The sequence below is a fragment of the Vipera ursinii genome (assembly GCF_947247035.1).
Source record: "Vipera ursinii genome assembly, chromosome: 7".
NCBI lineage: Eukaryota > Metazoa > Chordata > Lepidosauria > Squamata > Viperidae > Vipera > Vipera ursinii.
Genome location: NC_139521.1, coordinates 51,896,740 through 51,918,455, shown reverse-complemented (window position 1 = coordinate 51,918,455; position 21,716 = coordinate 51,896,740). Strand labels below are relative to the sequence as shown.

At 39.8% G+C, this 21,716-nt stretch overlaps 1 long non-coding RNA gene across 1 annotated transcript; it reads right to left on the bottom strand.

The window, feature by feature from the left end:
• Positions 1-12,132: 12,132 nt before the first annotated feature.
• On the bottom strand, positions 12,133-19,958 carry LOC310643375. Its single transcript, XR_014493060.1, has 3 exons — positions 19,907-19,958; positions 13,650-13,699; positions 12,133-12,181 (listed from the first exon to the last, which is right to left on the bottom strand). It is a non-coding gene; the product is annotated as an uncharacterized lncRNA (long non-coding RNA).
• Positions 19,959-21,716: the final 1,758 nt, after the last annotated feature.

Sequence of the window (21,716 nt, the reverse complement as noted above, 5' to 3'; positions counted from 1 at the left end):
CTCCAAAGATTCCATGCAAACCTTTCGTCCGCTGCCAGGCAACCAGTGGTGCTTCTAATACCATAAGTACTCTTGTCCCATTTAATTTTGCTGTTTTCGTTTCCCAAAACTAAAAAAACCCAAACTTTCTAGTGGCAGATTAGAAAGAGATAAGAATAGTCCTGTCTTGCTTTAGCCAAGAATGATCCTAAAAATTAATGTATATTCACAGTAGCTCTTTTAAAAAAAATAAATCTTAAATATTCCTGCCATATTTTAATAGGTGGCAGCGCTTGCTTGGACTGGAAAGTGGAGAAAAGTCAGCCTACTTAGGAGCTAAAGGTCATGGAGATGATGGTTTCTCTCCAATTTTAACAGAGCAACAACTTTGTGAGGTACTGTATATTAGGTAAAAAAGTGACTCCCATGTTGAGGGTGGACTTCAATCTTAACTCTCATACAATATCTTAACCACTGCCACACTGTGGTTACACACTGAGAGATAATCATACATACATACAAGCATCTATTTCCTAGTTTCTGTAAATCAGGCTTCTGTACCTAAAAGTCCTTCAGAAAGCCTATTTTTTCTGCTTGGAAAGGTAAATCACTCAATCTTTATAAAGTGCAATTTTGTAAAAATGCAAAATTCAAGTCTATACATCCTGACAGATAATTCAGCCCATGTTACATTTATCTGCTGTATTTTTTAATTAAAAAACCCATATTTATTCAATGAACCATGATACTGCTATATATTTCTCAGACAAACTATTTTGAGAATGCTTTATCTTTAATGCTTAAATCTCTTGCTGTTAGAGATTTAATGTTTAAATCTTCTGTTGGCATCAACCAATTTCTGGACCTTTTCCACTTGATAGAGAAAACAGCTGGAAAAAGTGATTTTGATGGTTAGAAACAGGATTAAACAGCAATAAAAATTATAACTACCACTCCCTTCTATATCTGTTAAATATGTTATTAAAAATTGCACAAAGGATCATCTAGTGTATAGCAATTTTAGGAGTGCTAGTGACATATCTGTCATCAAGGAAAAAGAATTTGTGTGTGTATTTAAATCTCTAAAATCATTACCATCTCGAAAATGGCAAGGAATAAAGTGTACACTTCTGATTATTTTTTTATATTTTCAGCCACAGTCCCACTGTTCAATAGATGTACATCTCACAACTCTTTTTTTTATATGTGTAGTAGTTAACCAAGACCAAATCTGTCCCGAACTATGGAGTCTCATTGTGTGACTTTTATTTACTTACTGTCTCTTAGGCCAATCTTTTCCACATCTTTTCTGTAGCTGCCTTCTGGACACCACACAACCGAAGATCAGGTTGGCCCATTTCTGCTTATCTTTCAGAAAACCTTGAAGATATTGTGGCCACTTTGAGGCCACTTTGTGCTTTAGTTGGTTGTGAAATATATTTTTATGTTGTGTTTACATTGTGTTTTTAATTGTTCTCAGCCACTCAGAGTCACATTTTTTGAGATGGGCAACCATGTAAATCAATTTAAATAAATCTCTCTCTCTCTCAGGATTGTTTTTGTGGAGTTAAAAGGAGCTTCCCATGTAAACTGTATTGAACTCCTAGAGGAAAAGCAAGATGTCAGAGTGGATTTTCCCCCCTAAATAATCTCTTTAGAATAAACTTTGGAATGGAAGACAAAAATTAGAGCAATCCATAACCAACAAACTAATGTATTGTAATTCTGTATGGACAACAGAAAAAGCTAAGATGAACAGAAACATGAGCTGAAGTGCTTTGTAGAATATTGAGAATTAATGCTTACTAATGCAGAACTCCTGATGGAACAATGACCAGGACCGTTCATGGTTAAATAAAAACTGTTTTTTTTTCTTCCCCAACATTGTTTTGTTTCCTTTCATTTTATTTTAAGGAGTTTAATTTCAGTACTGACTCATCATACATTTTGTGTAGCACAAAAACATATACATGGAACAAACAGCTATTCCTTATGACTGTGGGTATAGGCCAAGCTAAAAATATGTAATATCTAAAGAGAAGATAAAGTTAGTTCCACCTGAGGATAATGATTTCCAACAGATCAGATCCAATGCAGGTGCAGGCACCTATATACATTTAACAGTATGAATTATTTCCCAGCAGAATAGCTGACTAATTCCATTGCACCACTACCAATTTTTTTGAGAACCTGTTATTCAGCAACTTGACTTTGCTGTTCCTTTTTAGTTATTTCCTACTTCCTTGCTTAATGTCACTTAACTGGGATTGAAATTTTTGTCACTAAGCTAGGTGGTCATTAGGCAAAACACATGACTGGGATACTTAGAAATGGTAGTTCTGGTTGCAATTCTTAGGCAAAGACTATGTCATCTTTAGATGAGGACCTCCTGCTTCTGTCCTGCATGAACTACCCCACTGCCCCCTCCCTGGCCAGGCCCAGTGAGCTCCCTGTTGCACTCACTGCATGGATCTTGGGATCGTGCAGTTATCCAGCCTGGGTCCCAAACCAGCAATAGGCGGAAGAAAATGTTGAAGGTCAGTGAGGGGTGGCAAGAGTAGGTGGTGAAATGCAGGGTGGCCAAAAGGACAGAGATGGAGGAAATAGTTTGGGGAGTTGAAATGCATGCTGTGGTTGTTAACTGAGCCAATTGCTAAGAGCCTGAATTTTCATCATGTGACTGCAATGACCATAACTTTGAAGAGTGGTCATAATTACCATTCATTCAGCATTGTTGTAACTTCAAATGGTTGCTGAACAAATGATCATTAAGCAAGGTCTAGCTCTGATGCAATGAGTGGGATCAAACATTTCACTTAGCCGTTATTTGTAAAAATATTTTTGAAAATTGACAACTAACAACCACATCACATTGTGGTTTAATATGTCTAAGCCCAGCCTGTGTGTCTAAGAAATCTTCATTCCTTTATGCATATATAACTGTTCCCTTTACAAGAAAAGCATGGTTTCTTATTAGCCACAATACCATATTATATAATAGCTATAGATATATGGACCAGTTCTGCAGCAAGCTCTGCTAATTATTTTTCCATGCTATCTTGACACAAATAGGGAGCTTTTCCTAGACTTTGAATAGTTTTGTAAAGATAAGATGCTGTCAAATTAAGCATGACTCTTGATGACTTCAAGGGTACATCCATGCAGATTTTTAGCAGTATGGAAAAGCTTTTCAAGCTCCCAGAGAGACAAGCAGAACACAACAAGAAATTACATCTTCATTTAATTCAAATAAATGGTACCTGTTAAACTGGACAGTTTATGAATTAAATTTTATTCTCAAAATTTGAACAGTAATTCATAAAGTCTAAAACACTATTATTAAAGTTGTTATAGCTGCCTGGTTCCAATAGACTCTGGGAAGTGTACAAAACCACACAATAATCATAAAAGCAAGAACTCCACCCCACCCAATACATACAGGAACCAAAGCCAGGTTTTAAGAGGTTTCTAGAACCTCAGGGGACTGGGTGCTGTTCCAGATGGCATGGAGTATGATGAAGATACATTTCCTCAGTCCTGATTTGCTGAAGCCTGTCATGCAGGCAGTTGGAGACAGGTGGCCTCTCAGATGTCCAGGTTCTATTCCATGCAGAATTTTATAGGTAATAACCAGCACCTTGAATTGCACTTGGAAGCTGGAAAATGATGCAACTCACCTAAGCAGAGGTGACTCATGGGAATATTGAAAAGTGCCCGTTATTGTTCATACCACTTCATCTAAAGCAACTGTAACTTCTGGGTGGTCCTCAATGTAGTGTATGAGGCAAACAGGGCATTAATAACTGCAGGAAGAGCCTTTGGAATGAGGAAGGTACACAATATAAAGTTATGTAGAGATGGTCCTCCGGGCCACACCTGCCATCTGCTGTTTGAGGAGTAACTATTAATTCAGAAGGACCTCCAAATAGTCTCAAATTGGGAAATGCTCCATCCAAGATCAACAGTTTTTTTAAAATCCCATTTATATCCCGCCCTTCTCCGAAGACTCAGGGCGGCTTACAATCAAAGAAGCACAAATCAATGTGCTTAGCAATAGCCTTCATTCTATGTATATGCCTGCTTATTAGGGCTTTTGCCCCCCACCAGCAGCATTTTTACAAAGTCAGCTTATTGCCCCCAACAATCTGGGTCCTCATTTTACCTACCTCTGAAGGATGGAAGGCTGAGTCAACCTTGAGCCTGGTGGGACTCAAACCTGCACTAATTGCAGGCAGCTGGTGTTACTTGAGAAGGCATTAGCCCACCACTGCTCCACCAAAGCTATGTCTTCAAACCCCCCAGGGTGCCAAATAATCACAGCCTTGGTCTTCGTAGTTCAGCATTAAGAATTGATCAAATTTAAAACCTTCCATGTTCATTTGTAGACTTTTACAGCTGAGAGATATTTGGATTTTATCTCATTAGCCTACATAGATCAATGACAGGTCCTTGTCAATTTCTGAGCAATGACACCTTCAATCATAAAACTGGTGATTTCCTTGCTTTATTTCTGAATGTAGTTTCACTTCCATCACTCTAATGCAGGAGCTTGTGGGGATTTTGCACACTTAAATTGGGAGACCAGAGCACTCAGCATAACAATACGACAGCAAGATTTTTAAGATCTAACAATATCATAGATAACGTTAGAGGTTCATATTCCTCTCCTTTTTCAGTGCAAAATATGTCATAATTGTCATCAATCCTCTGTGGGAAACTCTATGCAAAAGTATAAATTGACAGAATTTGATTCCAGAAATTGAAGTTAGATGGCACCATAATATTAAAAAGCACATAGTTATAGTAGCCCTAGTTACATGTGTATTTGTTTGTTTCAGTTTAATAACTTCAATAAATAACATAACTCTAGCATGTTAAGTGCTTTCCACCTATCACAGAGAAATGTAAGCGCTTGCAATATTTTACACAAACAAACCAAATTGTAATTCAGTCTTCCCAATTAAGTAGGCTTCCATAGATCAATAGGAAGATCCTTTTTTCTGAGGAGAATTTGCTTAATGTTAATTACATTAAAAGTGGTCACCATTGGGAATAAAGGAACCATCTGCACTTAATGCTTAGATTGTTAAATTATTGAACAAATAAAGTTGTAATGTATTGGGCTTTGTTTCACTAAAGTGTATAAGGGTTTGATTGTGGGAAGGTTGCTTAAGCAGGGAAGCTGGCTAACAGCTCCCAGCTCCTCAGACAACCCGTCTCCAGCACCGCCATTGGCTGTTTCTAGGGCGGCAATAGGTTGCTTTAAACTAGAGGCCAGGGTATAAATAGCTGCATTCTCAGCCCTGTTCCCCAGTTCAGTTCCTGCAAGCAAATAAATAATGTTTCTGATTGAAGTTACTCACCTCGTCTCTTCGATCAAGCACAGAACCCAGTACACAACACTGGTGACGAAGGTGGGATCCCGCTTCTCCAACAGAGCTGAGAGTCACTAGGGGAGAGACTGGAATACGCCTGGCGGGAAAGCAATTCCCCCCCCTACAGTCAGCCTAGCACAGCCATGCTAGCGACCACGTGCCCAGAGGACCAGTCCCTGGGCATACGGAGGAGCAGGATAAGAAGACAAGCCCCAGCCGCGAAGACCAACCGAGATGGCGAAGGTCGGAAAGCTGAAAGAATTTGACATAGCTCACCCGGAAAGATGGTCTTCGTATCTATCAAGGGTCGAGAACTACCTCCTGAAGGCCGCTACGCTCCTGTGTGTTTGCGGCCCAGCCACATTCGACATCACGGAGAACTTGTTTGCACCGACGCCACTGGAGTCCATAACATTCATGGACTTGAAGAAACGGCTCAATGACCATTTCCAGCCCAAGCTGTCGGTAATCGCGTGGCGCCACACATTCAAACAGAGGATTCAACAGCGGGGTGAAACAGCATCTGAATTCATCACAACGTTGAGGCAGGCCGCACACCTGTGCCAGTTCTCTGATGTAGAGGAGAGGCTCCGGGACCAACTCATCTGCAGCCTCCAGGATCGAGAGTTGCATCAAAAACTGTTTACCAAAGAGACACTGTCATTCCCAGAGATGCTGAAAGAGATCATGGTGGACAAAGCCGCCGGTGGGGCCTTATGAGCCATGTGGCCCGCCAAAACAACACAGCACGATGAGGCTGTCCACCATGAGGACGCCAAACACTCTGAAGAGTCCGACGACAACACACAAGTTGACAAGCTCCAAAGGCACAACGACCAACAACATCACAGCGACAAGCAACAAGGGACAACTTACAAGGCAGATCCCTTCCTTAGGTGCCCAGGATGTGGTGGCCGCCACCAACGCATGGACTGTAGGTTCCAGAGAGCCACATGCCAGGCCTGTGGGAAGACTGGCCACATTGCGTCCATCTGCAGAGGTCACCAAAGGAACCGGCAATCGAATCGCCAGTCGGACATTCCGATCAGGAGAGGTACCGGGGCCCTGGGGCAGTATAGTGTAGGGTTTTGCTCCAGCCACAGAAATATTTGCCGCATGGGAGCTCGCCGCCCCATTAAGCCGAAGTTTAGGCTTCAGGTTGAGCTGCAAGGGGTCCCTCGCAAGATGGAGCTGGACACAGGCTCAGCTGTGTCCATTATATCACTCGAGACATTTAACTTGGTCTGCAATTGCAGCAAGAGATGGGCCAAGCTCAGGCCATCTGACATTATACTGACCGACTTCCAGAAAGCCAGATTCGCAGTCAAGGGTGAGGCCACACTGGTTGTCAAATTTAAGGGGTTTTCTGGGCACCTGGACGTTGTCGTAGTAGGGGGTCAGCGAACGAGCCTGATCAGGCTTGATTGGTTTGATGCATTAGGCATCCATGTAACCTGAATCAACCAGACGCAAGTCACAAGTCTAGTGACAGTATGTGAGGAATTCGCAGATGTTTTTGACTCAAGTCTACAAAATTACACAGGCCTGCCAATAACATTTAAACTAGATCCTACTGTAATGCCGGTCAGGATTAAACCGCGAAGAGTGCCATTTGCTCTTAAACATAAGATAGATGCTGAGTTAGATAAACTCATAGAACAGGGAGTACTTCAGCCTGTAGATGGGGGTGAATGGGAAATCCCAATCGTCACGCCACTTAAAGCCAATGGAGAGGTCAGAATTTGTGCTGATTACAAGTGCACAATTAATTGTGCACTCAAACAGCATGCGTACCCAGTGCCAGTAGTAAGCCACATCCTGGCACTTCTGCAAGGGGGTAGAGTTTTTGCAGTTAGATTTGGCTCAGGCCTACCAACAGCTTCCTGTGGACGAGGCCACAGCCGCGGCACAGACTATTGTAACCCACAGGGGGGTGTTTAAAGTAAAATGCCTGCAATTCAGGGTTAGTGTAGCCCTGGAATTTTTCAAGGCATCATGGAGCGCGCGTTCAAGGGCATTCCGGGGTTTGCCCCTATTTTGATGAAGTGCTCATCGCCGGTCAGTCCACTGAGGTGCTTGCAAGGAGGCTCAGAGCCGTCCTTCAACCGCTTTGCGAAGCAGGCCTTAAGCTTAAGAAAAACAAGTGTAGCATTGGAGTCCCTTCAACTGAGTTCTTGGGTTTTCATATCAACGGCATCCACCCTGCTGAGTCAAAATTGAAAGCCATTCAGATGGCACCCAGCCCCAAAACAAAGGGAGAACTTCAGGCATTCCTAGGCCTCCTAAATTTTTACCATGCGTTCCTTCCTAACAAGGCCACAGTGGCAGAGTCGTTACACTGGCTCTTGGATAAAAATACTGCTTGGAAATGGACCAATGTTCACGAAAGCAGCTTTCAGGAATTGAAGGCTCTACTATCTGTCAGTTCCACGATCACTCATTTTAAGGAATCGATGCTGGTATGCCTTGCGTGTGATGCATCCCCATAAAGGGTGGGGGCTGTTCTAAGCCGCTTGGAGAGCAATGGGACTCAAGTCCTGATTGCTTTCTATTCCAGGACACTGTCCTCTGCAGAGTGTAATTACACACAAATTGATAAGGAGGCATTGGCCATAGTAGCTGGAGTAAAAAAATTCCACAACTACTTGTATGGCAGGGACTTCACGGTCTTCACAGACCAAAAACCGCTATTGGGGTTATTCACTACAGACAGACAGACACCCCACATCTTATCCCCTAGGATGTTAAGATGGTCCATCTTTTTATCGGCCTACAGTTTTAGGCTAATTCACAAACCCGGGAAAGTGAGGACTTTGTTCCAGGTCCAATCCACGGACCTCAAACCGGCAGCCAAACTGAACAATTCACATGCTCTGAGGACCCTAGCAGTCAGAGCAACGGGGAGGTGGTCGTAGAAGGGCAAAGCTCGGGAGTGCAACATGGGTCCCCCGACAGGGAAAGTCAACCCGAACAATACAGCTGCTGTGCTAACTCTGTGCAAACAATGGACTCTGGGGTGGACTGGCCTGGAATGGCCAGCCAGAGAAATGCGAGTCAGCCTGACTCTCTTGGACTCAAGGACCCCGGTCTACCCAGCCCAGAGGGCAAGCTGGTGGACCGGGAGCTGCCAGGATCCCCCAGGCAATCTACAAGGGTTCACAAACCACCTGCGTACTTACAGGATTTTGTCCTAAAATAATAGTGCTGTAATGTGTGTTTGTCACTGAAATGCTGCTAGTCAGGAAAGCCTCTGTATTAGCGAGATGTGGAACAATGTGTACTCATGCATACTACTATTTTGTATTCTTGTAAACTCTGTAATTGCTGTACTTATTTCTTTTGTTGCTATAATGTGTGTACATTCTAGGGGGAGGGGTGTAATGTATTGGGCTTTGTTTCACTAAAGTGTATCATGTGGGTTTGATTGCTGGAAGGTTGCTTAAGCAGGGAAGCTGGCTAACAGCTCCCAGCTCCTCAGACAACCCGTCTCAGCGCCGCCATTGGCTGCTTCTAGGGCAGCAATAGGTTGCTTTAAACCTATTGGCCGCCACCTAGAGGCCAGGGTATAAATAGCTGCATTCGCAGCCCTGTTCCCCAGTTCAGTTCCTGCAAGCAAATAAAGAATGTTTCTGACTGAACTCACTCTCCTCGTCTCTTCGATCAAGCACAGAACCCAGTACACAACAAAAGTCATATGATATTCAGGGAAAATTATTACCTAACACTCAGAAAGTATCAACCAAATGATTGAATGTCACTAGAAGTTTTGAATTTTTGCCATATAAATTGAGATGCACAGGTTCTTTCAGTTTAAAAAAATATTATAGCTCAAGTTTGTTGCTACAAGAAATATGTTTTCTAAAAATCAATGCAGCTACGAACAAGATAGAATAAAATGTTCTGTTACGTTTTCTCGTAGGAAATATGTGCATAGATGTCTGATGCTAAGTGTACATGTGTATCAGGCTTACCAGTGCTGGGTTTTTAAATCCAGATCCGAGTTTCTAGATTTTTTATTTTATTTTAAAATTTTATGAAATCTAAGTTTTTTCTATACATTAAATTATATGGTATGTGTTAAATAGGTAAAAATGATTTAAAACATTTGTGTTTTTTTGTTATCTCTGTGTGTATGTGTATGTGTGTGTAGAATCTGGCTTTATTTTAGTGTGAAATTTTGGTAGGAAACCGCACAGAATGAGTGAATCCTGCCCAAAAAATGGGTTTACCTGGGGCATCTGCAACTGCCCCAAAGGCTCTTCTTGTGTGCCTTAAGTGCAGGTAAAAGAAACTAAGTGAATCAAGAAATACAAGAGTTACACTAATATCAAAGAAATGGTGGAATAGAATAATTAAAGGATGCTAAAGGAGGGATCAAATGAAATGTGAATGACAAAAATGAAAATAATGTTGAAGAAATAGGGGCGGATAACAGTATATTTATCTCATGTTGAGTTATCCCATGTAAAATTGTCCCATAGTGAGTTGTCCACAATTAGTTCGGTGGCGAGCTGTCCTGTGGCAAGTTGGCCATGGCGAGTTGTCCTAAACCCAAAACCTCATTGGCAACTCTGACAATAAGTTGTATAGAATATTCTCTTCATAATCAATCATTAACCATCTTCTATTGCCCTCTTTAAACCTGGATTTCAACTGTACACAGAGATGGGTCACCAAGTCTGAGAAGATATTACTCTACTGAGTTTGGAGCCAAAAGAGATAAAATACAAGATTATTTGACAGAACACGTTATGGGTAGTTATTCTATTTGAAAATATCTGGATTAAGTTAATACTACTAAATAGCACAGTTTTATTAATCCTAGTAATGTTCATTAGTGAGCATATCTTCTATTTATTTTTTCAGTATTCAAAGCACTGTAGAATTCAGAATATATTACAGAAATGGATCAATGTTTGTAAGAGCTGGATAAATTGTTTTTACTGTTATTATTCTGCCACTCTCTGGTGTTGGTTAGAACTACAGGTTTTGTGCTAAAACATTCTGCTTTCCATAGGGCTTGGATAAATATATACTACAGAATACAGCAGCAGCAGCAGCAGGAGATAAGATTTTATATTTTTACTCTGCTGCATAGCAACATTGTTTTTTGATTGTCATTTGTAAATCATTTTGAAAAATTAAGGTCAGAATTTTGCTATTAAAGCAGTGGTGAGATTCAACCAGTTCGCACCACTTCAGCAGAACCGGTAGCTAATTTTTTGTTGCCCAGACCCAGAATGGACTTCTGGAAGCGGCATCCCCACAGAGAACCAGTTGTTCACATATTTGAATCCCACCACTGTATTAAAGTATTGGAGAGGCTGAGACTAATAAAGTTTCTTTACTTTAACAACTATTAAAACAAAGAAAGTGAAACAGGCTGAACATTAATTCCTTACCACAACAAAATCTATATTTTAAATTTATATGTGTTAAGAAAAATTATTCTACTAGTATATATGAAGAAGGATGTTTGGAGAGAGAAGAGAAGTTTTCACCGAATCTTGCAGAAACAATGGTATAAAGCCATTTTCTTCTTCTTTCTTCTCCCCATTTTACTCATTTTAAATAATGAATTTTCTCATTATTTAATTGATATTTTACAGTGCTTTTATGAGTTTTAACTACTGAAATTTCTGTTTGAAAAAGTGATGTAATGTTTATATTATAAGAGAATGCCTAGCACAGCAGCTTATTGTTATGGTGATAAAAATCAATTTATCTTTTTAAATTGTGTTCAATTTTCATCCAGACTTTTACGTCAAGTTTACTAGAATCCACAAAAATAAAACCTTAATGCTGCCCACAGATGATATTTCCAAAGTTCTTCATACTTAGAGAAATTCCAATTTTTAGGAATATAATTCAGCAACCCTTTTTTACTCCCTTTCCCTTTTCTATCAACCTACTTATAATTTTATGAATAATAAACTAAAATGGTATCAGCATAGAACAAGGCCAAACATAATATAATTCCAACATACCAAAGATGAAATCAAACCCTTGCTACATATTTTCTGAAACAGATTCAAAACTAATTTTAGGAACCTGCAACATTCATAATGTATAAAACTAGCACACAGGTTTGCTAAAATGGGATGTTACTACTTTAAGATTAACTGCAGGTTTTCTATATTGATCGGAGTACAACTTTACAATTGCATATAAATTTTGTTTGCAAATTTAGAAAAATTGTAAACTTTTTAAATTATATTGTCCTGAAATAAAATACAGCTTATAAAACCCTTTTTACCATAACAAACCTTCCTCCTAGCAAAGATAGAATGACTTTCATTGGAAGACTGACCTTTCCAGTCAAATAACTAAGAAAGGGCAATTCAGCTACTACATAAAAATAGTGTTTAGTTGTTTTCTGCAGATGTTTCATTAACTGATTAGATAATTAAGCTCAGAGAACACCAAGGACTCCACAGTTCAACCCTGAGCTACATATATTCTTTTCTATTGGTAATATATAAATAGACCTAGGATCCGTTCCATTCTGCATCCTTTCCATTCCTAACTTCAATTTCCTGGACAATTTTTCATCACCTAATTGTTGCACCATTCAAAGACTATCTATCTCCAAGCCCACAATAGTAATTCCTCAGTAAAGTGAAGGAATGCCTGTTCCAAAATTTAATGGTTACTAAATTCCTCAAAGAAATAATTGAGGCCTCGGATTAAAATTTGTCTACCTACTTTTCATGACTACTGAAACATCTTGGATTCTCTTTTTTCTTGAATATCACCAAGTAGAACAGGGGTGTCAAACTGGAGGTCCGCCGGCCAGATGCGTCATGCACAGGCCACTCCAACCCTGGCTCTGCAAAGGCAAAAAACACTGCACATGACACGATAGTTTGACACCCATGAAATAGAACATTCCACACTGCATTCTCCTAGCAAGATTGCCTCTTCTTAATTACAACTGCCAGTCCCATCAGGTCTGGTAGAAGAATATGTTGCTGCTCTCATTTTTTTTTTTCTGCCATGGAGCCCACCCTGTGGAATATTCTGTGGCTTCATCCTTGCTATCCTTTTAGATGTTCCTCAAAACATGGCATTGTCAGCAGGGATTTGGACAACTATTACTGTGTTTCCCAAACAATAAAACAGGATCTTCTTCTCCTCCTCCTCCTCCTCCTCTTCCTCCTCCTCCTCCTTCTTCTTCCCTCCAAAAGAGGCACCAGGTCTTATTTTCGGGGACTGTCTTACCTCCGGCACTGACAGCCCTGCCCAGCATGTCCACTTCTGGGGCCGAAGGAGCAGCTTCATTCTGCAGTTGCATTCGGGCCTGCATTTTGCAGTCAGGCCTTTCCGGAAAGGCTATGCAGCTCGGTCCTCAGCTGCAGAGGTCTTGTAGAACCGAGCTATGGATTGAAGATTGAATCCATAGCTCGGTTCTTGGCTGCAGAGGCCTTCTGGAAAGGTCTGTGGTTGAGAAATGCCGGCCTGGCTGCAAAAGACGTTGCAGAAGTGGGCTGGTGAGGAGAGGCCTGGCTGCAAGGTAAGTAGGTCCGGGGTGTGTGGGGCAGATCCACACCTCTACCCTTGCCCTAGCTTGATTTTTAAGAGTGTGCCTCGCCCCAAAACTAGGGCTTATTTTGGGGGTAGGGTTTATATTAGGCCAACCCCCAAAAATCATGCTAGGGCTTATTTTCAGGGTAGGCCTTACTTTCGGGGAAAACATGATAACATGACTACATTGAACATAACAATGAAGATGCTTTCTTCTAGTGTTTTTAATATTGATATTTCAATCATGGAATACTTTTCAATGTTTGACTCTTTTTAATGGTTTTTATTGTAGGTCACCTAGAGCCATATTTGTGAAATGAACATATATATAAAATTTCTTATTGATAGTCTTGAATCATCCTAGAATCTGTATCTCCTCAGCAGCTGAGACTTCCTAATTTTTTAATACACAAACATACACAGTTAGACTTCCTCTGTCTGTGAAAAACCCTTCTCTCCCCCTCCCCTTTTGTCAAACAAGTACACTTGGTATAGCTAGGATGTCATGTGATAGGGTAGCAGATGGTGCTTAGCTCCTCCATTCCATAATATAATTTATGAGCCAGAGATCACCAGGCCCAAGTAGTAAAATCAATAAGTGTTTAACAAAATATTTTAAAATATATGTTTAATAAATTGCTGTTGAGCAATCTTAAGAAATTATTTTTGCAACACTTTACATGTTTTTAAAATTGATTAGCAGAAAGCTTGACCTAAGTACTGATGCCTTCCCCCCCCCGCCCCCCGCTGGAATATAGAAAAAAGATTTACTTGCAATCTTCAGTCTTGGGTTGTCCCAACAAGCCATTTGTAGTGAACCACTGGGAGAAAGGAGGAAATCTTGTTATTTACTAGTCCCCACCCCAAATTGCTAGTTTTTCCTCATTTCTCCACTCCGGATTGCTAATCTTTAGCCTACAGGCTAGTTTTCCATCCCAACAACCACAGTAAAATTCACTGGTTTCCATTTGCAGAAAGCAGATGCAGAAAAGATAAGCTTCTGTTTACCAGCAAACCAAGATCAGTGTGAATGATACGAAGAAGAAAAATTATGTAATATGTAAGATATGTGTATGATATAAAGTACCGTAGTGTGTATGTGTGGTGCTTAGCTTTCTAAAACGGTTGTTCTCAATCCTGATCTTCCTGATATGTCAACAAAAATCCATTTAAATAATTAAAAACACTTTTAAAAAACCCTTTAGAATCTAAAAGTGGATGTGATAACCGCAATAGGTTATTGGTATACCTTTTAAACCATTAATGATGATGATATCAATTCAGTTGAGTCTGACTTGGCAATTCTAGGTATCTCCACATCTTCTGATCTTGCACTGTTTCTTTTTCCTACGGTATCAGCTTTGATAGTGTCCAACCACCGTGTTCTTTGATGGCCTGGTTTCCTTTTACCACTAACTCTTCCAAACACAACTGTTTTCGCCAGTGAATTCCCCCACATGACATGGCCAAAGTAAGTGAGATGCAGTTTCGTGATTTTGCCTTTTAATGCCATGTCTGGTGTTATGCACTCCAGTGTTTGCTGTTTAGTCGCTATTGCTGTCCAAAGAACACACAGGAGCCTTCTCCAGCAGCACAGCTCAAACAAGATGATTTCCTTCTTGTGAAACCCTACTTTCACAACAATAGGTAGCTACATGGAACACAACAGAGTAAACTAACTTGCATTTGGTTGCCAAGCTAATGTCTGCTCATGTTCATCATTGCTGTGTAACCCCATGCAAGCTGATGTTTTATTTCTATGCTGCATTCACATTTCTGAGCTATCTGTGATCCCAAGAAAGTGAATTTTTTCCCCACATTCTCTCTCTTCACTGTCAGTTTCTATTTTGATGTTTCCCTCCCTTACAGTGCTCATGAGCTTGGTTTTGTTTGTTTTTTTATGTTCAGAAAGAAGCCAAAATCCTCACTTTCTTCTTTGATTTTCTTGATCAGGTCTTCCAGACCTCCTTTGGTTTTTGAGGGGAGAATTGTATTGTCAGGATATCCTCAGCATGTTGAGGATTATTGATGTTTACAACACGCTAAGAGAAAAAACATGGCTAAATTGCTAGATATTTGCACATCACAGAAATTCTGATTTCCTAAACCAGTCATGTCAAACTCAAGGCCCGCTGGCCAGATCCAGCCTGTGATGTGTTTACATCCGGCCCGCAAGCAGACTAGTAGGAGGAGGTGATTGGATAGGTAACAGGTGTGTGTGAGCTGAAGTGATGGCAGCACCAGAGAGGCCTGGGGGAGAGTTAGTTGGAGTTGCAGGGCTGCCAGGGCTTGGTGGGGTCCCCAGAATCAGCGCTCACAGCTCCAGCTGATGAGTGCTGCATGAAAAGGCCAGCCGGGCAGTGAGTGAATGCATGGGGGAGGGGAGGAGAGGATATAAAAGGAGGGGTTTTGGTGGGAAGGCGGAGGAGTGAGGGGAGGAGAGAAAGCAATAGGGAGTAGAGATGTTGGTGAGGCAAACCTGAGGGGGAGGGGAGAGGAGAGGCTTCTGTGGGGCAAGCCTGAAGGAAAGAAAACTGGTCTTTTGAGGGCAACCATAATGAAATTGAATTTGTCAACCCTGTCCTAAACCATTTCCTAAATCATGAGCAATATGCTGGTATATGTGGTCTGACTGCATCCAGTGGCTCCTCCTATATGTATATGTATATGTATTTTTATGTATATGTATGTATATGTATATATATGTATATGTATGTATATGTATATATGTATATATATATATATATATATATATGTATATATGTATATATGTATATGTATACATACATACATACATACATACATACATATATCTGTATACATTTGGTATCTAGACCAGGGACTCAAAAAAGCAGCTCTGGTTTCTTCATGGCATTTTGCTGGGATGTCACAGATTTATAACGAAACAGTTATATTAAGCTGTATCAGTTTTATGATATGAGACTCTAAAAAACTCAATTCCTAGGACTGAAAAATGTGCAAGTATCTTTTCTGGTTCTTGCATAGGAAACCAGTTTAACTAAATCAATTGATTTTAATAGTTTGCTCAAATGATTCAGAACTGTTTATCTAATACATGAAGCAATAATGTTGCTTGTTTGGTTGTAGCTTAGCACGTTGTATGAACTCAATGTAAACTTAATATATTTATTATTAAAATTATACATAATTTTATGCAATTATTTTTTCTGCTATATTCCACCCTTCCATTCCGAATTAAAATTCTGAAATTTGAAATCCCAAGACATCTGTAGAGTACAAAATTGGAAAGTCCAGGGCTTTTTTTCTCATAGAACGCTCAGAACGGAGTTCCGGCACCTTTTTTGGATGGAACCTTGTAGGGTAGGCAAAGTGGGTTGTATGACATGTGTGAGTTCTGGCACCTTTTTCTTTTACAAAAAAAGCACTGGGAAAGTCTGATATAGGCTTACTAAATTCATGTTAACCATTTTAGGCAAACTAAAGCTTTCCAAGCTTTTCCTCTCACATTTCTCCTGGGAAATTCTTCCACTTCATATTTGACACCCTACCCTTCTTTGTGAATGATTTCCTATCGGAATCTAAGCTAATGCTGATACATAGTCTGAATTTCTTTCAGCAAAGTAAGTATGATCTGTTTTGTTTGGGTGTCTACATGAGTACATGAAGGCTCACTGAGAAGCTAGGGATAAGTGTAGGCTCTTCACAGGGTCTAGAGGCAACAGGCAGCTTTGAGGCTTCAGGATGCCTACCCGGGTTTAGTATAATGCATGAACCAAATTACCAATGTTTGCTCTTTTATGAAATCCTTTGTTATGAACCCAGTCTTGTACAACCTGACCAACTGCACTCAACGTGTAGTTCTCAGTGGAACTGCATCTACATGGAGGGAAATATGCATTGGGGTACCCCAAGGCTCTGTTTTAGGCCCAGTACTCTTCAACCTCTTCATCAGTGATTTGGATAAGGGAATAGACAGGGAACTCTTCAAATTTGCAGACGACACCAAGCTGGCAGGAATAATAAACACCCCAGAATATAGGCTTAAGAAACAGACAGACTTGAACATTGGGCACTATCTAACAAAATGAAATTCAATGGTGAAAAAACTAAGGTTCTACATTTAGACAAGAAAAAAACATGCACAGGTACAGTATAGGTGGTACCTTGCTCAACAGTAGTAACTGTGAGAGAGATATTGGAGTCATAGTGGACAATCACTTAAATATGAGCCAGCAGTGTGCTGCAGCTGCCACAAAAGCCAACACAGTTCTAGGCTGCATTAACAGAGGGATAGAATCAAGATCATGTTGATACTACTTTATAATGCCTTGGTAAGGCCACATTTGGAATACTGCATCCAGTTTTGCTCGTCACAATGTAAAAAAGATGTTGAGACTCTAGAAAGAGTGCAGAGAAGAGCAGCAAAGATGATTATGGGACTGGAGGCCAAAACATATAAAGAACAGTTGCTGGAATTGGGTATGTCTAGTTCAGGGGTGTCAAACTGCCGGCCCATGGGCCAGATGCGTCATGCCGAAACCATGCCCACCCCAGCTCCAGCAATGGGGAAAAAGTCACAATAAGTCATGACATGTCATGTGACGTGGCGAGTTTGACACCCCTGGTCTAGTCTAATGAAAATGTCTAGGGGTGACATGATATTAGTGTTCCAATATCTCAGGGGTTGCCACAAAGAAGAGGGAGTCAAGCACCTGAGGGAAGGTCAAGAAGCAACGGATGGAAACTAATCAAGGAGAGAAGCAACCTAGAACTAAGAAGAAATTTCCTGACAGTTAGAAAAATTAATCAGTGGAGCAACTTGCCTCCAGAAGCTGTGAATGCTCTAACACTGGAAGTTTTTAAGAAGAGATTGAACAACCATTTGTCTGAAATGGTTTAGGGTTTCCTGCTTGAACAGGGGGTTGGACTAGAAGATCTCCAAGGTCCCTTCCAATTCTGTTATTCTATTCTATCTGCCTGGAACTATTTGTGAGAATTGAGTTTTACAGTTAACCTCATATCGATTTAATAGAGCAACTGAACTCTCCTTGGACATTGTTAACTTACATGATTTCTACAGAAAGACTGCATGTCAGATAAAATCGAGACTTCTATGATTCCATGACACTGGCTGTATTGAAGCAGTGAGTAACAATATTAATCATTTCCTTGAAACACTGGATCAATACAACTTGGGTGTAGATAGCTATAGTGGATTAATTACATGAAGTTATGCTGACTACATGACCGCAGAAATGTCTTTGGACATGCTGGCCTTGAAATGGAGTTGAGCACCACCCCCTACAATGGGCAATGATTAGCAGAGTAAAATCTGCAGGGACTCCTTTTTTTAACCTTATGCATGGAGTTCAGGGTGAAATACTTGTTGCTACTCTAGGACTTAAGACCTATTGGGATGGAGCAGTTATGTTTCTTTATTTCAGTGTTGCAAGGTTATCAGAAAAGATTGATAGCCTTCCAAGTTGCTTTGGTGTACTAGAAACAGTGACTAGATACAAATCAGATATGTAACTATTTTAAAATCCTCTTCCTGTTACAATCACTGGAAGAGAATTCTTTTACCCTAAGCATAACATGATTTAGTGTATTATTTAAACCAGGTCATTGTGTATTTGTTCTCTGCATTGACATATTCCACCTTTTTAGTTATTCTTCTGCATACCATTGCAATAATATGTGAACTTGTTTAGTCATAGCAGGAAGATATGAGGTGTTTAGCTGGTATGGAGGTCTTCGGGTAAATCCTGTTTTCCCTAAAGCAAGTTTCTATATAGGATTATGCCCCAAAGTATTATTTTGTATTACATGGACTTGTTTGGGCTTGTCATATGCAGCCCTCTGCACAAAACTGCATTAAGTCAGTTTTTTCCCCTTTGAATCTTGTTTCTAAAAATTTAATCTTTCTGTAATTCCAGATTCTTTCAGTATTTGTATCTATTAGGCTTAAGTTTAGGTTTCTTAGTATTATTTTGGGAATGTAGGCAAAACCTGTCCACATATTTGCTTTACCTATCGTAGTTTCTTGGGCTTGACAACTCTTACATAAAACTGTGTATAATAATGGCACTAATGTGATGCATTTCCTGTGCTTTTTCTAATTAGCTTTAAATGTTATTAAGCGCAGATGAGTAAATCTATTGCCTCTTTATATAGTTTAAGAAAAGCAGTATAGTACATTGGACAACATATTGAACTAGGACTACAGAATCCACATTCACCCATGGTGGCTTTGGATCAATTATGCTCTCTCTCAGCCCAATCTGTCATAAAATTGCTGTTACAGGGAAGAGTGTACATTCATTATCCTGAGCTCCTGATAAAAGACAGGATATAAATTCAGTCAATCGATATTTGCTACCAAAATTGCAAAGGTAGAAATCACGTATTGCATTTTCATGCCAGTGTCTACACACTGCATTAAGCCAATATTTTTAAGCTATGCTTCGTTAAATAAACTACCCTTGGCTGGGCTCACTCTATATAAGTCATGATTTATTTAACCACAATGCATTGAAATTGATTTGGTTGAATTCATACAATACAGTTGCATCTTATTCACTATAGTTATTCAGAGATTAATATAATGCGTGATGCAACTAATCTCTTTCTTGTGATGCTTTCCTAAACCTTGTTTGTTTTTGTGTGAATGCTAGATAGTCGTGCTCAGGCAGCAAGTCCCAACATCCTAATAGATTTGGCATACTTGGCATCCTAATAGATGTTCAAATGTTTAACATAAAAATCTGTTAGAAGTAGGAATCCTAATATTCTTCCATAACTTTTTTCAAGTATAGACATCTTGATCAAAAGAACAGAAGGTATAATGAATCCATCAGGATTCTCATGCTGCTTATCTGAGCAGGGGCAAATATCGGTTTACAACTCTTATTGTAGATGAAAAATGTAGGAAATACTCTTCTGGTAACTTTGTGGCACAGTTTGCAATTTGTACAACAATGGCCTGATAGAAACTATATATTAGTTAATCAGCCAGTGTTTCAGTGGCAACAGGTGATCATGCATACCAAGGGTTTCCTCAGTTTGTAAGACAGAAGCCATCTTGATTAATATGCTGGGCATCATTGTTTGCAGCTCCTTTTTTTTCCTGACTGAAAGAAAAAATATGTGCAGTTGTCAGTCAAAGCAGAAGCCACAATAGACAGATTTTATTTTCCCATCTCTTTGGAAAGAATGGACATACTATTTTTGAATATATTTTTTGCATTATGCAGACATGAAGTCTATTTGGTTTGTGCTTAGTACTGTGAAACTAGCTAATTGTGGTTCGCTCGTCAGTGGTTAAGCAAATTATAGCTTAGCACAACATATCAGCTCATCTATGCACACCTAGATTTACAGAATCTATAAAAATGTTTGTTTCCATAAAAAAATTGGGTGTGGAAAGATCATACTAGATATCTCCATCTGTGTTCAAGCAGAACATACGAAGTTGAGAGTGCCAGTAAGACACCGATAAGTTTCTACAAACTGAAAGGTCAGGTCCGAGTAATTGATGTTCCCTTCCAGGTTCTCAGTCCTTGGAAAAGTGAGGTCCATATAACTGTATTCATTTTTAAATACAAAATTACTTTATACTAAAGAACAGCATTAATTACAAAGCACAGAATCATAATTATATTACTGTATAATCAGACCATCTTTCAGATGACTGGTTATAAATCTTTGTTATAAACTGGCTATAAACTATTAATAACAAGTTTGGTTGACAGAATTTTTTTTTTCATTGTGCACAACATAGTTTGAAATCTTTCTGGCATTTCCTTTTATTAAGTAAATTTTATTAAGTAAATTGCAGGAGAGAACTAAGGGGAAACTTCCTGACAGTGAGGACGATTAACCAGTGGAACAGCTTGCCTCCAAAAATCATGGGCGCTCCATCATTGGAGAGTTTTAAGAAAAGGCTAGACAGTCACTTGTGTGAGATGGTATGGTTCTCCTGCTTGAGTTGGGAGCTGGACTAGAAGACCTCCAAGGTCCCGTCCAGCTCTATTCTATTCTATTCTGTTCTATTCTAAACTATGCTTAGTTTTCATTTATTTTATATGACATGATAGTAATTTACTTCATTAGTCTGCTCTTCCCTGGCAATTTCTTCATATTAAAACTAAAGGTTCCATTATTGCTGATGGATGCCCTTGTTGACTAGTATGATGTGTGCTTTTCCCTCACTTCTACGTTTATCTTCATTTGCAGTATCTTTATAAAACCTGACCTATCATTTTACCGTTTGTAAAACTGCATATTGTTTTTTTTGATTCATGATAAACTACTCTATAATTTTGCTATGGAATTTTTCCCCCTGTAGTATAAACATAATGTGGAGACAAGCCCCACCCATGTTTTTAATAATCAGCATTTTTAAACACGGTGGATAACTTGACCCTTGCATTCAAGTATCTCTTATCAGTGGGTTCTTTCGTTCTCTTTTGCCACTGCCCATCACCTCCATGGGATATGGGGTTAACGAAGAGGGATACAACAGAAAAATACATAATACAGCAGGCCTGAACCACAGGATTTTTTTTTAAATAATGACAAACCTCCCTGTTTGCCTTATCTCCGTTCAACTGTGCAATGCAAAACGCAAAAGGGGCGCCCTGGCTCCTCAAGTAAATCTGCGTGGCTGCTTGCGTTGCAAAATCTCGAAAGTGTGAGAAAATGTCCCTGGCAGAGCTCCAGCGAAAGGAAAAGCAAAGCCCGGAGTCCAAGGAATGGTCTTGGGCAGGGGTAGGCAACCTCGGCTCTTTTATGACTCATGGACTTCAACTCCCAGAATTCCTGAGTCAGCATGGGAGTTGAAGTCCATGAGTCATA